The sequence below is a fragment of the Ruditapes philippinarum genome, unplaced genomic scaffold, assembly GCF_026571515.1.
Source record: "Ruditapes philippinarum isolate M1 unplaced genomic scaffold, ASM2657151v2 ctg327_1_1_1_1, whole genome shotgun sequence".
NCBI lineage: Eukaryota > Metazoa > Mollusca > Bivalvia > Venerida > Veneridae > Ruditapes > Ruditapes philippinarum.
In genome coordinates, this window is record NW_026851725.1 from 263,043 (window position 1) to 276,039 (window position 12,997).

Below are 12,997 nucleotides of genomic sequence, written 5' to 3' on the forward strand. Positions count from 1 at the left end.
GTTAGTCGATTAAAGGGAATCTTTTTTTTCTTCAAGAGGAAAGTATGGTCTTTAGTAAGATTATCGCTATTTGAATGTGAATTTTAGATAAAACACCCAGTAAAAAGCGTACAAATATTGATCAAGTGTCGTAACGTAGTTTTCCCTGAGATCAAAATGTGTTTTAGATTTACTAATCTTTCTTTAGATCCGGTCTGGTATTAAAGGATCAGGAAAAACATAATGTCCCACAGTTAAAAACAAATCGGGTGATATGTTTTCTGAATGGAATGCCTTTTTAGGACATAGACTATAAGAACATGATCACGTACTTCCCCGTAAATGCAGATCTTGTATTCACCTATGTAAATCGCATTTTAACGGATTCATTGCCGAAACTGTCTCCCTAAATTATTCTAAACAACTGTCGTTCGGAAATTGCGAATCCATATAAAAGAGATAAAATAATACTCCGTCTTGTCATCCGATGCGCTTGTCTGTTAAAGAGAAACAAATTTTACTGTATTGTGCAACTGGAGCAAAATCATTTCAAAGATTTTGTGCCATCATAATTTAACTTTTTTTCAACTGACTCGTGCATACCAGTATACATATAGACATATTCGCGTGCTGCACATGTATACCCAGGCATTTACTTGTACGCCAACGTATTTGAAAAACTTTTAAAGTAACATTTTAAACGAATTATTTTATGCAGTTATATAAAGCAAACTAAAGATAAAAGTTGCTGTTATTCTCAGAACTTTTATACCATATGTGTTGTTTTTGGTTTCTTTTTCTCTGCCCGCAACTATAAGCATATCTAAATATATATATCCTTCAGTAAAAAACCGTTTATACTAATGATGGATGATAGATTTCCTAGCTGCAAAGATTATCTTTTATATTTATATCAGATCTATTTTAATGCTGAGGTGAGCTCATTTTAAATGTTAGAAAACAATATTTTCATAAAACACCATTTTAATGGCACACGAAGTGTTATGACAATGTTTTTGAATTACTGTGAGTAATATGGTTTCTGTCTTAGATTTATTGCCCGAAAGAAATAGAAACATCAAGATGAGAGCGTTTTACATACATATCTTTTGAAACGACACTGAAATAAATCACCATTAAATTTGAAATTTGTATGCAATATACACAATGTATGTATAAGATAAAATAAAATGCCTCTCTCTATATAAATAGAGAAGCTGTGCTCTTTTTGTATTCTGTATACATTACTTTTGTGTAAACTGTATACGCATTTTTCACAGCTTTAGACATAAAAGATTAGTCTTGCACCGTATAGAACGCAAACTTGTGAGCCGACTACATTGTAGACACCGTATCAAATAATCTGAATCTAATAGAATAAGGAATAGGAATAATAATTCATGTGCCTATAGATCTAACTAATGAAACCTGCATACCTTACGTAATAGGTTATTTATACATAAATAACGTAATGCATAACGCTATGCATTAATTCGTGAAAAAAGATGCTTATTATTTTCAGGATCAAGCAAAGGTTGCGGCATTATAAGAACGTTAAGTCTATTAAAAAAGGAGATATAGACCCATTTTTTTCGTAAGACACCATATTAACAGTAACTAAGCTTAATAACTTATAACTCCGACATGTTTAAAGCAGATTTATATTTTATGTCTCTGCTATTTGTATTGCTTATTTACAAGTTATCCTGAAAATTTACTGCATTGGTTTGAAAAGGTATCATCTTGGTATCATGTTACTTAAATCGAATCCTTTCAATGCAATGCAGCCGGTATTTCTCGTTGCTAGGCGACAGAAAACAATTGTTAATGAGAAAGGAGTAATCACGTCATTGAATCAAGCTTTAGGTTATAATTAAATATGCATTTAATCATAAATTTTATACACGTAGCAATGCTTGCATCACTCATTGAACCTCTCTTATCAACAAACAGTATAAACGTAAATGTATGACAGTTGATAAAAAATAACAATATAAATAACAATTGTTTTTTTCTTTTTCATCTTTTAATCTTATTCGCTTTTAATTTGCTCTTAATATAAGACAAACAAAACCTACATGAAATGTGATTAAAATGAAGCTGGTCATATTTAATGTATAGTTGCTTTTATAATAAACGCATTAGTTCATAGAGCATGTATAGTAGACACCCATTCATAATATTCATTGACAAAGACTGATACATCTAGACATCGTAAAACATTTGCTTATAAAATTATTTTGTTTGAAAAATGCACAACAAAATTTGAAAATGAGCAGCAATTTATAGACATAGAATATTTACGTAAAGCGTTGATACAACTTGAAGCAGCCAATGTTACAGCATTCATACTGCAGAAATAAAGATATTAAAGGTGTCGAATCAGTCCCTGGTTTTATATTATTTCATTACATCATATATATATATATATATATATATATTTAAATGCTTATGTTCAAACATGAACTAACAAAGTAAATATGCAATTAACTTGGCGTAAACTGAACAAAGGGTGCAAGGACTATATGCTTCCAAATCGAGCCAGCATGTTTGTTTGATGCAACCATACTAAAGTCTATCACAGGCCTAGTACGATTTTAACTTTGGACTTAAAGCTTCCATTTTTAACCGTTCTTTATAAAAATTGAAGTATGTCAAGCTGAAAATTCAGACTATTAATTCTTTAACATTGCTTTTTATATGCTTTGTACAATATTAAATCTACTAATTGAATTAGTCTTATTGTATACGTTTTATAATAAAATATGTTTATATAATTAAGATATTCTACTGAAGTTTAAGTAATTCTTATCTAGATTTTTAGCTTATTTTGATACCCTTTTGAAAGAAGGGGGCCTAGTTCGTCTTTAACGGTGTCCACCCGTCGACTGTCGAAGCAGTGGATTGTGAGGACATCCTCCTGTCCTATAGACACATTTCTAGTTTATATTTATGTACATGAAATGTTCACTTATTTAAGATAAAAACTTCCTTTTAAGAATGCTTAGAAGTTGACATAATAAATATATAATTTTACCAAGATAAAGTTGAATAAAAACATAATAAAATGACCCATTTCTGTAAATTAGTAACAAAAAAACCATCATATGCATCTGTTTTAGCTGGTGTAAGATAATATACCGCATTGACAAATCACAAATTCTAAGTAATTCCCACACAGACATTTATTACTATGTGTAAGTATTGCTGTTTTTATAAGGTGGTTACATATTATGTGTGAACTAAGTTCGTTATATCATAGTTGTATGTGTTTTATGTATCTGAAGTGTTGAGTATTGTTTGAAAAGCACCACTAAGACATACTTAATGTTCTTTTATTGCCGCTGTGTAAATACGAATTATATAATACATTTGAATAGTCTATATTAACTCGAGAAAACAAGAATGTACTTTTTTTTTCCAACACTGATAATTTGAATGAATTCATATGATGAATGAGTGTACAGACGTCTGAACAAGGTATCTTAAACATTAACGTCATATTTCATATTTTCATAAAAACATTTTTGACAACTTTAACTCTTGTTTGGAAAAAGGTTAATCCGGCAAAATTATTTCGATTTTTGAAATGAAATGAAAGATCAACTGTATGTGCACAGAAAGAAATTAAGGAATACAACTGTTTGGTGCCTCAAGAAACAACATGATCTGATACTTGCAACTCTAAACATTGGACATTTTAAAATATTTTACATAAAACTGTCGAACCTTTTTTATTTTATCTAAAGCTAATGTGCATACAATTTGTAATGATTTATAAATTACAGTTTTTTGTATATGTTATTTATATATAAAGTTTGATAAGTTTAAATTTATTTTCAATATAAAGTAACAGCTGCATTGTTCTTGAAATTGTTTTTATTGAGCATATCATCGCATTGTTTAAAACTATACAATATAAAAGTTAACTATATAATGTTGTAAAATGCAAGAAAAGTAGACTATTAAAAACGTGCAATTCAAACATTATTAATGATTATTTGAATTAGTCATACTTAATTTTACAGATTAAAGTTATTTGATTACTGTTCTTTTTGTAGAAAGGTCAATTCAAATCTTACTTGATGTTTTTTTTTCTCGTAGATTCACAGTTTATTCTTATTAATAAAAATGTTATGGATACATTGTAATGTTTCAATTGTCATAGATCCAATCACTTTTCAGTATCATTTCGGCACTTTCAGCTATTAGTGAAGTAAAGATAATTGACGAGGATTCCGTATCACCTTGATTGAGAACTTTGCAGAATAATTACAGAACCTGCTTATTGTAGAGCTTACAATAATGTACATAGATTGTTTGTAAAACAATATACTCTAAGTAAAAATAAGCCGAATATATAGATATACTCGCTGAATACATCAACATATTTATTATGTATTCAAATGCAAAATGGTATTATTAAAAAAGGTTACCTTTGAAATATTAGTTTTTTTTCTGAAAGAATAATAAATAAAATTGATATGATATTGATGTAAATTCTTGTATAAAATGGCATAATACATAAATCCAGGTGTTTTTAACACAAATGATGTTGATTCTTAATCAAGATTTTTATAAAGACCCAATATAATGTGAAACACCTTTTACAAATCTTATTCATAATTTGTTGTAAGACTTTTATTAACATTAGGCAATGCAGTATAATGTAAAAAAACAACCTTTTATTGAAAGAATGTTTAAAAAAGTGCCCTTGTTCGATATAGAGATTATGGCAACAGTTGGCAGAACATTAAATACGTGAATATGTTAACAAATATATCTGCAGAGCTTACACGAAAAGTGCATAAAGTCGTTTATAGTACAGATTCATCACATTATCACGCGGCATTTCTTTGCCTGACAGCGACATTTGCGGTTTGTAATACAATGTATATCAAATAAAATTAAAGTTATAGATATATTTTTTTTTCAATTGTATATTACTTCTTCTTGACGTTTCTGGTTAAAATCTCGAACGTAATAGCAGCTGAAAGCCGTTCTATATAATCAGGTAATGTATTGAATTAAATGAAATAGTCACTTTAATCAGACCAAGGGGGATTTTAATCAGTTAAGATAGTTTCATCGGAATACGTTTCTTCGGGGTTGTAACCCCTATTCTATCTGAGAAATTGCTGTTGCTCACATCTTAACCCAACCCTCGTCCTTAGAGATCCATTCGTAACGTTACTAATACACCCTGTCAATCAAAGACAAAAACTGGAATTTAAAACGGATCTGCAAAGAATCTTTATTTATACAGAAAAATACACAAGTGTCGGAATCGGCGTACAACATCTCATTTTCGATATTATCCGGCTTCATAGATTTTACGGGAACAAGTGCCGTTAATAAAGCAGAATTAGGAGATTTCTCGGTCCTGCCATATGTAAACACATTGCAATTCACTGAGGAATGAAGAAAAAATGTTCGTAATATTAATTGTTTGATTTAGTTTAAAGCCCAAATTATTCTGATACGTTAAGTTGCATTCGTTAAGTTGCAATTCAAATTTTCAACACGAAATGGCAAGTATATTCTCGTTTCCTCGTGTAAATATCTGCGCCGCAGATGATGCGAGTTTAATTTGACAATTATTACCATATCATCTTTAAGGTGTTTAATATCACGTTGTCCGAGCACTGCTCTTTGTCCGGTCTGTCAGCAGAATGCCATTGGACTGTTGAGCGTCCGTGAGATATGGATGATCATTAACACACAAATGCTTAATAAAGGTGTTAGTGCGCTGCTCTTCGTCTGTCGGTATGCCAATTTGTCAAGTCAAGTTCGGTCTGTTTCTTATATGTCGGCAAGTGAAATAGCAAATTAGTGGACATAAGAATATCATGCTATAATAATTTATCTTGTTTTCTTTTTTAATTTTGCCAAGTACTTTACAAATGGTCAAATGCCATAACCCTTCCTAACATAGATTGAACATTCTTATTTAATAAACATACTTTGTTAAATATTCAGTTTTGAAAGTATTTTAAAAAAAAGGGCAAAATATGAATCGTGTATATAAGTGTGCATATTTCATAATGATTCTCGAGAAAAAATATAATACATTCAATGAATGAAAAATTTTCAGTTTGAATACGTTTGAACTTAGAGAAAAATATCTGGTTGTGGAAACGGATCTTAATTCTACTGTCAATTTTTTCATAATTTTGTTACGCACATGAGATTAAGGTAATTTTAGAATGGAATCATTCAATTTAGATGTGTCTATAGCTATAGGGAATGAACGGACAGACGAACCCGCCAAACAATTATTCCTCACGTTATAACTTGTGTATTTCAACATGACAACATTTTGATATCAGGTTCTTGTGTACGGTACAATACTATAAAATATCGTTCGAGCAAGGAATATTAATAGCATGTAATTTACGTAAAGGAAAGAAAACGAACGCGAAGCGATGAAAATTATGGCTTGCTTTCATTGAATAAAGGTGGAAAAAAGATCATATAAAGTATGCTTGTTACAGCTGTTCACCTAATATACCTACACCATTGTGCATACTGCATTTATTAACAAAAATGCAGTGTAACATAAAATTGTACATGTTTAAACGGTTGGATTGATATTTTAATTTGATTTAATAAGCAGGGAGACTGCATATTTTACTCTTTATTCACCCAACGTTATACACGAAGTGGCAAAACGCACCTTTCATTTCTCTTGCACTTAATATTTAGTATGTTACTTAAAACCGCACACTCATTAAGCGTTCTATAAAAGTAATTAAAACTTTCGCACTGCGATATATCACCCTTTGCTTACGGTAATTAAGAAAGAAAATCGCACGATTACCAATTTGAATCTTTAAAACTACATTTGTGGAAAGGGCTAATGACGTTTAAACAACGAATTACTTTTAAGCGCTGGATGACCTCGCGCGAAAAACGATTCAACGTTAACGTTGTGGAACGGCTGAGTAACGTAAATTAAGCGACCGTTTTTGTTTTATTCCGTTTTATTTCGCCTTTTCGTCGTAAAATACAGGTAAATTTGCCGTAGGGAAATTTTATTCACCCCATCAAAACGGTAGATTGAGGATTTGGGAGTGACAGCTATATAAATTTTGCGGGGAAAATGGATGATATGTCATGTTTTGACGAATTATGATGACAAGTATAACGTAGCACACCTGTTTATTTCCATGTATACTCTAAAATGACTTTGTTTTCACCACCTGGCTTGGAAAAAATATGTAATTTACAGAATAAAATCTTAAACTAACTGTTTCCTCCTTATATAATATATAATTTACCTGGATTAAATTTACTGAAGTTTGTCAAATATAACATTCTATGAAAAAACAATGGATAGTAATAGTTACACTATTATGTATGACAAGTTATTGTCAAAAGTTGTACAAACAGCTTGCAAGATGTTAAATATTTTAGGGGCCAGCGAATAGTAGGAAACAGTCAAAGGGAGATAAACGCGACTCGTATCTTAGACTTCCGATAATAAACGTGGTTGACTTCTATATTCGTTAAAAAGCGCGTCTAAATGGAGATTTATAAATAATGTAATTGAGAATTCGTAAATAAATAAAAACGTGTAGGAAATAATAACTGCACTTTATAAAATGATACACTAGAGTAAAAAGTACTTTACTAGCACAGTTTTTATTTAGAGATAGTGTGCTCAGTTTGTTTGATTTTTTTGGTCGAATGTTGGATATAAAACACGTTTATGGACATATCTGGTTCAACGAAACGAAAGAATGAAATAAAAAATAAAACAACAACAAAACAAACAACAATATCACGGATGTATTTTTTGTAACTTATTTTGGAAATAATTTATTTTGTAAAGCGAGTCAAAGAATTTATCATTACGAGAGGGATATTGTTTTTTTTTGGTCGTTTAGACAAAATATTGTTAGACAACATTTAATTCTTTGAGCATATTGATCTGGTACTCAATTATAGCGATTGTTAATACATAGAACCTCGTTTGTATATTATTTTTTAAATTTGTTTTTTTTTAATATACCGATAATTAGGCCGAACTGAAACATATTAGAGAAAATTATTCTATTTTTTTCAAGCAAGCAGGTCATGTTTGAGTTTCACGGCCGTCACAGCAACATTTTATCTGTACCAGATTATTCTGAGAATAAGAACGAATCTAAGAATGAAGATATTTGTTATAAATATATGTATCTGAAACATGTTTTGACGCCATTTTGAGAATTATTATAGAAATTTTCTATAATTTGTTTATGTATATACCTTATATATTTCTAATTAAGACTGCGCGAATTTTTATTTCATTTCTATGATACTTTTCACATACAAAATGAAATCGGCTTATTCAATTGATTGTAATGTGTAAAAGAAATCGTTGTCTTCGTCATTTGGTTTTTTATTTTTTCCTTCTTTTTCTATATGTTTTAATGGAATTTTACCGCGGTGATACATCAACTTAATATCCAATATTGAAAACAAATCTAATAATTTTATTTCTACCGTCAATACATTTTTAAAATATAATTTAGCTAGGTTTCATTTAAAACTACCTACAATGACAGTTCGTAAAATTTCTCCAACTAATGTAGGGTATATAGAAAATAGTAAATATTTCAAGAAATAGTTTAGATAATTTAAAAAATATCAGATGTTTTGGTGGCCTAGATTTTCGCGAGGTATTCTATGCCAATTTTTTCAAGTGTGCGAACCCATTTTTTTTCTGCGAGACTTAAACTCCGTTATCTAAGATGCCATGCTAACATTTGTCACTGATACCAGAATCTCCGGCGCAGCTCGTTGTCAGGTCGATTTCAACACTTCCTAATTATGTTTTATCTTAAGAAAATCTTTTAACACTGATATGAAAAATATGGAAGCATCGCAACGTGATCGTAATAGCTCGTTTCAAAAATAACTAATTGAAAAAGGCAAATTTCTCCCTTTTCCACGTTATCCAATTTCGGACGCGACTTTCATCATCTTATTAAAATATGTCTCTTTTGATGTGTCCGTTGTTTGACTTATCTGATGGGATAAATCAAATTTATTAGTGCTACCCGTCTAACCTACAAAACGGAGCAAAGTTGTCGAACTGAGTAGCGCAAACATGACTTGTTTACGGCTACTATTATTAACTCCACATAGAAGAGCTCTTTAAATCGTTCTCCCAGGGACGACTGACAAAGCGTATAACTGATGTACACTTCATACCATCCAAATCATATATGACAATCGAAAATGAATGAGCGATCAGACTCGAGGCATCATCTTCAATAAACTTCTATCACCTTGCATATTAACATATCAAGTAATAAAAACAACACACTCTGTTAAGCTTTATTCTCGATTTCCTCGACAAAATTTAAATTAAACTTCATTTTATAAATTATTTAGTAATCAAACTGCAAAGTTTTGTCAGCCCAAAAAAATGAACATGAATGAATATGTTACAATATTCAAGATTATTGAAATGCACATACCTTATATTGTTGTATGTTAGACAGATCGACTCGGGCGGAAGATGGATGTAGACAAGAACATATCCGTATTCAAATACTCTACAAGAGAAAACTTAAAATTTAGCAATGTGTCAAAGAATGGGCTGTCATTCCGCCAGGCAACCTGTCAAAGTAAACCTCGGCTAGTTTACGACATCCACAAAGCAATCTGATGGAATCTGTCATGCTTTACCGTTCTTCGTTTTTCATAATCTATCTGTCTGTATCGACCTTTAGGCAGGAGGCGGAGTCACTTCTCTATTGGTTATGAATATTTATGTTCTCGATTGTGTTTGGATAACATCGCTCGTGTTTTGTTTTTTCTTGCTTTTTCGCTGAGACAAAACCTTAGGTCAAAATCGAACCATGGAATACTTACAATTAGTGACGGCGAAATAGATCAAAATAAAACGGAAAGAACTAGAAATGTTTATTACGATGGGTTTGCGTTTTTTCCATTTCATAATGGCTTCAGACTCGGTGCCGTATCATTAGAACTCAAGCAAATTGTCTCGAATTTCGGGAACAGTTTTCTTATTAAGGTAAATAGACAGCATACTTGGAGGGGCAAATATAATTATCTTTTCCCGGGAAAAATATTTTCGTCTGCTCGCAGTATTTTCTCATTTGTCTAGAATCAAAGTGAGTCTGTTGCTTGTTTTATATCGAAATAAGGCCATTTCACAAATTCTTAAGGCGGAGAAAATAACAGCCACAAAGATGGAAAACACTTTTAGATAGCGTGATCTTATTTTCTCCTCAAATAATAAGACACCTCGGATGGTATAAATTCGTAAAAGCTGCGTTATAAAGGTCTTTACTATCGATTGCGATGTGGAGTTATTATATCTAAGCCCGAAATTATTCCATTCCATGAGAAATGAAGCTATTAGGTGATCTATATCGATTTCAATATAGTCCAAGAATGTTTTGTTCTAATTTGGAAAAAAATATAAAGACTTTCCCATTTCTACAAAAAAATATAGCCGTTTTTCAGGAAATCAAATAACATTAGGATAGGGAAACAATGCCTTTCATATCAGTGTGGTAATCAATTTTGCTGGATTTAGCGATGTTTCGTAAAACATGAATGAGACATCATATTTTAAAAAATGTTACAAAATGTATGTTTTTAACTTGTTTCTAAATGTTACTAGCGTAGAAACGAGCGTTAAATTTGACGCAAAGGTTGACAAAAAAAAATACACTATTGCAAACGAACTATAATTATGTATGTATTTTTTTAAAGATAGAGTATAATTTCTCCGACAACTAAGTAAGGAAAAGTCAAAGAGAAACACATAAAACACTTGTTTGTTTTTAATAATTTTAATGAGATAAGTTTTTTACGTTGATATCCGTTGAAATCATTAGTTAAGTTTTACGGTTGTCTAGATATTATACAAAAAAACATTGAAAATTAATGATCACGCAATAATATGTCCTAAAATTAACATAATATAGTAAAAACATTCAATGCGATATTTCAAGAAAATAGTAAAAATTTTGTTCCTTCATACAATTATCTTTTCTTTTATTATTGCTAAATTCTGCTCTAATATTCCTCATTTTAGAAAGGTTGTCAAAACTAATTCTTCCAAACCACCAGTGTTGTTATTTTTTGTATTTTACATTAAACAAGTTTTTAATATATTTTTAAATTATAAACAGACATTGGTAGAACTTGTTTTAATATTAAGATCTCTCAATGCAGCGGACATTTAAGCATTTCACATTTTTGCGGTGTTTTTATATTTCAAGGTAACTGATGACAGACTTAACGATGAAATAAGATCATTCGAATTGTAAAAGAAAATATTCCGTCCTTGTAATCAAACAGTTCTTTTTGTAAGTTTTGTGTGAAATTGCGGCGTCACAGTTTCCGATATGAGGTTTTTCCTTCCATTTTATTGCGTATAGCAGCTTCACAATACACAGTTATAATCCTTACTTTCAATAATTCCAATTACAGAACAGTTCTATAAAGTTCTATAATTAATGTACGAATTATGTATGGCGATACCGTTGTAATCGTCATCTCTAGAAACGATCAGATTACTTGTTAACCATCATATTCCTGATTTATTAAGAACATTGAACGGGTCTAGTTCTAATGAGATACTGAAAATAAAGAAAATAGTTCCTGTAAATCTTTCATAAACAATCTGTTCATGGAATGACTTTTGTTTTAATGAGCAAAGTCACCAGATTTCTAGTATGTGGTTAATTTTGAAAATATAATCTTTCCACAATTTCTGGTATTTAATTATTTCAGCAGGAATTTAATGAGAAAATTCAGAATAAAGAGCAATTTATTTCATAATAATTGATGTATCAGTTTGTAGAATATATTTGAAAACTCGTTAAAGATTATATAAAAAAAATGGATCCTAGACGGAATATTTCATGGCACTGTATAAGATTTCTTTATTCTGCCACCAAGATATAGCGAAAAAAAATATAATAATAACGATGTATTAAATCAAGAATAGTATTGTTCATTTAATCAAGGTCTTGTGATTTTAAGGAATTGTTTACCATAATAATTTTGTAACATCTGGCTCACATTAGATGTAAATTTGTGAAATTTTGATTCGTAATATTGCTCGAGACAAAATAATAAAAACTATTTAAAGAAACAGCAATAAAAATAGTGTTTTTTTGTGTGTTTTTTCTGCTATTTAATTCATTTTAAAATATTTATGTTATGTTAAATCAAAATCTCAATGTATATGTGCATTGCAACGGTTACATCGAGTAAAGAAGTAAAAGTTCATTCATTCATTCATTCATTCATTCATTCATTCATTCATTCATTCATTCATTCATTCATTCATTCATTCATTCATTCCATACAATTTTATATCATTATATTATTATGATAATTTCTGTTTTAATTCAAATATTAGATATATAGATATATTCCATATTATACATAGATAAGATAAGAAGAGATAAAAAGTGTATAATGAAGAAATAGGAAATTGAATAACCCTCCTGTGTCATAATGATAATAATGATGTCATTATAATGATGATGTAATCAGATAAAAGCTCATTTTAGCCTCCATTACATATTCATACTCTTGTTAATTAAATGATTTTTAAATTATCTTTTATACTGTTTTTGCATGATGAAAAGCAATAATATCATACCATTTATAGATATAAAACTTTTAAAGCTAGGTTATATATCTGATATAGCGGTTTATGATATACAATAATATCCTATTTATCTGGGCTTACTTTCGTTCCTTTCTTTTTACAAGATTTGATCAAAATGTAAATACAAGAATACGACATTGATATTTTTCAGCATCAAGGCTATATTATACTTATTTAGATCAATTTATCTGTAACTGGAGACGAGGACGAATTTATATTCAAGATATGTGACACGTTGTAACCTACCCGTTCGAATATTAACCTTTTCAGAGCCATACCAATTAACAGATAAACATCTCCATCTGAAATATTTAGGGAGGAAGAGAGCGATTTAATCGAGTGTTATTTTTTGATCCATTGTAAGAT

At 30.1% G+C, this 12,997-nt stretch overlaps 1 protein-coding gene across 1 annotated transcript in view; it reads right to left on the bottom strand.

The window, feature by feature from the left end:
* The window catches only part of LOC132738218 (homeobox protein Meis1-like), a 126,364-nt gene extending 116,714 nt beyond the window's left edge, over positions 1–9,650 (bottom strand). Inside the window, exon 1 of the mRNA XM_060725684.1 lies at positions 9,450–9,650. The gene's annotated coding sequence lies outside the window, so the exon portion shown is untranslated. The remainder of the gene's footprint in view (positions 1–9,449) is intronic.
* Positions 9,651–12,997: the final 3,347 nt, after the last annotated feature.